Source organism: Protomyctophum bolini (assembly GCF_963924005.1).
Source record: "Protomyctophum bolini genome assembly, chromosome: 1".
In the NCBI taxonomy this organism is placed as follows: Eukaryota; Metazoa; Chordata; class Actinopteri; order Myctophiformes; family Myctophidae; genus Protomyctophum; species Protomyctophum bolini.
Window position 1 is genome coordinate 56,027,890 of NC_137862.1, and position 4,321 is coordinate 56,032,210.

The following is a 4,321-nucleotide window of genomic DNA, read 5'->3' on the forward strand; positions in this document are numbered from 1 at the left end:
TTGACATACATAACTATTTATATTCATAATGCTATTTCTAACTGAAGTGTTTTTGTATGTCAGATGCTATGTGACATAGCTCTGTTTACAATACCCACCAGTTTTTTCATATATTTTTTTTTTCATTTTGTTTTATTGTTTTGAAACTTTATTTAAACTTTATGTTTTCTCGTGCCAATACAACTAATTTGAATTGTGTGTGTGTGTGTGTGGGGGGGGGGCACTAAATGGTTGTAATTAAACACTTGATTTGTGAATGAATGAGGTACATTGTACCACACTACCATATAGGCAGCAGCAGCCTCAGCAGTGAACAGGGATGCATGCATTCAATATCCTCACCGAACCCCGCTGAAAAATGAGGTATTCAAAACGTTTAAAACTCTGCCTACTTGTGCAAAACAAGCAGCACATGTATATATTATTAGCCCTAGAACGGCTCTTGTTGTTACATACAGCACATACTAGGTCTAATATATTATATATCCAACAAACAACACTATCTGAGCGAACACCCTCCTCAAGTCGAAGTGGCAACAATAAATCGCTATTAAATCGCCACGGCAATAATACATCACCTGTATAAACTAAACTAATACATGCATAACAATAAAGCCAAAGCGAATAAAAAAAACTAAGTGACTTACCTGTACAATTAAACCGCTAAAGTCCCGAGTATATTGTTCAGGGAAAGTGTTCTCCCACCATGCATATCTTGCGTGGACCGTGTGTGTCTGCTGCTGTCCTGTCCTGTCCTCCTCACCTCTGATCCTGATCCCCTCGAACACTGGCCCACATTCCCCCTCCACAAACAATGGGATGGTGGACTCTACGTCCCATAGTCCGGCGGGACTCGAACGCCGATTGGCTATTATAGCCAGTATATAGTTTAATTGCCAGGCCAGCCGTGCTGCCGGGTGAAATATGACAGAAATATACTGGTAGTAGCTACTACTACTACTACTATAGGCTTAGTATACTACTGTACTACTACTTCTACTACTACTACTACTACTACTACTACTACTACTACTTCTACTTCTACTACTACTACTACTACTACTACTACTACTTGTTCTATTACTACTACTACTACAGTAGAAGCACGCACGCATCTGCCTGGGTGACGGCAGACTGATGGGCGAGTGCTGGCGCTTTGGGGGGGTCAGATCAACATATGGAATGCATTCTGTAGGCTACTGGCCATATATGGAGCGTGTTTTGAGGATACAGGGTTTGATAAGGTCAGACTCAGAGCAACATATGGAATGTCAGAACGGATGGGGAAGGATCAACATAATATGGAATATGTCAGAACAGGTCAGCTCCATATATGGAGATCTAAGGGTTTGAGGTCAGATGTAGAGTTGCTGGCTGGCTCCATATACGCATATTATCTAGGTGATGATCCAGTCTTGCCCATGTATGGTTATCCAGGGTCCTCATATATGGAAATAGCCAACTATACTAGCCTACTACACACTACACTATACACACTAGGCTACATAATACACTACATAGTAAGTACTATAAGTACACAATACTACTACTAGTAGGCTACTACATTGAGGATATCATTACAATTTACAGCTGTCTGTCACATTGCTGTCAGTTGTTGTTAACTTGTTGCCCAAATTAATCACAGTCTATCAAACAGGCTATGAAGAGCAGGCCTGAATGAAGAAAAACTCAAGGTGGGGTTAATCATTAAAACCATGTACGGCAATAAAACAATTGGGGAGAGGCGTGTACAGTAGATTGACAGTGAAGAACTTCACATCAAAGTGTTTTTCTTTCATCAGGAATTGTGGTAATGTGCTCATGTCGCCCTCTGCTGGATATGTGAGTGACTCGCTCCATGCAGGTCGCGCTAGCGGCGCTACCATGGTAGGTGACAGCCATTATGACTGACTGTCGCCCTCTGCTGGAGATACACCTTAAGCACAGGATAGGACAGAGGAGAGGAGAGGAGAGGAGAGGAGAGGAGAGGAGAGGAGAGGAGAGGAGAGGAGAGGAGAGGAGAGGAGAGGAGAGGAGAGGAGAGGAGAGGAGAGGAGAGGAGAGGAGAGGAGAGGAGAGGAGAGGAGAGGAGAGGAGAGGAGAGGAGAGGAGAGGAGAGGAGAGGAGAGGAGAGGATTATTAAATTAAACAAATGAATATACTTTGGTAATACTACATAGGCTTCAATCTTTACAACATTAATTCATACCATTCATAATTAAAAGTACAAAGCTATCATTTACAGGTTTGACACAAACAGCTCTCTCATCATATATTATAGCCTATTGTGTTAAAGATGGAGTGCAGTGTTTTCTGTACTTTTTCCAGTTTTTCATGTTAATGAGGTGACAGTACTTCATTAGACCCCTTGGTGTGGTTGTTGTTCTGTGCAATGATGTCTTCCATTATTTAGGGTTTCTTTCTGGAGGCTGAAACCTTGACAGTCAAACGTGTCAATGAAAAAAACAGTGATATACAGTAGTGACATCACAATGCCCCTAACCCCTCCCCCTTTATCATAGCCATATAGGCTGGTTGTAGGCCTTACAACCACAGCCATAACAAAAAAAATACTGTACACTTTTTTGAAAATAAATCTTCCTCCTTATATAATCATAACTATGAATACCTGATGAAATGCAAAATAATACGGCACTCCATCTTTAAATGTTAATTGTGTCTGCCTCACAGCTAAGAACCTGGATTACATTAGATAATTGACATTGGGTGAAATAAATGGGTTGCAAAATCGCGGGAAAATAATTATAGAAAAGAAATTATGTCTTATGTCTTGCATTCTCCCAAAACTGAAGGTCGCAGTCTTTTTAGATTTATAGTTGATGTATAGGCACAAGACAGTGTACTGTAATAACAAACAACTATACCGTACTCTCAAAATGTATTAATTTGTATTCAAAAACGGATTCTGGCGTCACTTGCAGCCTGAAATACATCGGGCCAGTCATATCACAAAAACAGCAGTTTTGAAATGAAAAAGGGATTAAAAAGCTTTGCGTGATATGTGACATCTTTGAAGGAAAGGTTGGTCAATTTTCCCTTCTCGGTAATGAACCTGCGGGCTTATGTGTTGTTGTCTGTATTCCAGTAATCCTTTTTTAAATCAGGCTGTATGTGTGATCGGGGTGTAAAACAGTTCCATGGTCAACTGTTATGGACGTGACATGCATTCAGCATGCTATAGTCTAATACAGTCAGCAGCACCCATCACACGCACGCACGCACGCACACGCACACACACACACACACACACACACACACACACACACACACACACACACACACACACACACACACACACACATACACACACACAAATAGTTGTTTTTGGCAGCAGATTTAGATTTTAGTTTTAGTCATAGTCTCTTGATTAGATCTCATTTATAGTTTTAGTCACGTTTTAGTCACCTGGAATGTTTTAGGGTTAGTCTATAGTTTTAGTCGAGTAAATATCACACGATTTTAGTCGACTAAATCTACGGGTGATTCAGTCGACTAAAAATGTATTTTGGCGCATCGTAATGGCTAATTTTACTTCTTACTGAAAATAGCAGAGTTCGGCTAGTTTTCATCTGTTGACGAAATTGTCAATATGCTTAGTATAGTTTTAGTCATCATAGTTTTCATGTAGTTTTCATCAGTCAAAAAAGGTAGTCGACAAACACTTTCCGTCATAGTTTTCAGTCAACGAAATCAACACTGTCCAAAACAACATGTCAGGTAACTGGAATTGCTGACAGCTTCCGTTTGACTTGAGTCATATTGTTTGAGATGGGTCTTCAAAGTCATATATACTGTGTATATATATGGAATCCCTTTGACTTTCTCCGTCAGCATTGGGTAGAATTCTATGAAAATGTGACAAGACCACATCACATGATCAGATCTCTGTCGGCTACACCTCCCAACAGAGAACCAGCCGGCCAAAACCAACTCTGAAAACATTCATTTTCCCTCTCCTGGGTCCCTCTTCCCTCAATGCCCCGCCCCCTCATGTCCAATGCAATCTGTCATGGTGACGGGGCCATAACCCCCCCCCCCCCCCACACACACACACACACACACACACACACACACACACACACACACACACACACACACACACACACACACACACAACACCACCACCATATAGCCACACATACACACACCCAACCCAACACCCTCTGTGCTAAGTGCCATAGTGACAGACAGACAGACAAGCAGGCAGGCAGGCAGGCAGGCAGGCAGGCAGGCAGGCAGGCAGGCAGGCAGGCAGACAGGCAGGCAGACAGACTGACAGACAGACAGACAGCATGAGATG

At 41.9% G+C, this 4,321-nt stretch overlaps 1 protein-coding gene across 1 annotated transcript in view; it reads right to left on the minus strand.

The window, feature by feature from the left end:
- greb1 (growth regulating estrogen receptor binding 1) overlaps positions 1 to 700 on the minus strand; it is a gene marked incomplete at its 3' end in the record, with an annotated part of 55,519 nt that extends 54,819 nt beyond the window's left edge. Inside the window, exon 1 of the mRNA XM_080771873.1 lies at positions 648 to 700. The remainder of the gene's footprint in view (positions 1 to 647) is intronic.
- Positions 701 to 4,321: the final 3,621 nt, after the last annotated feature.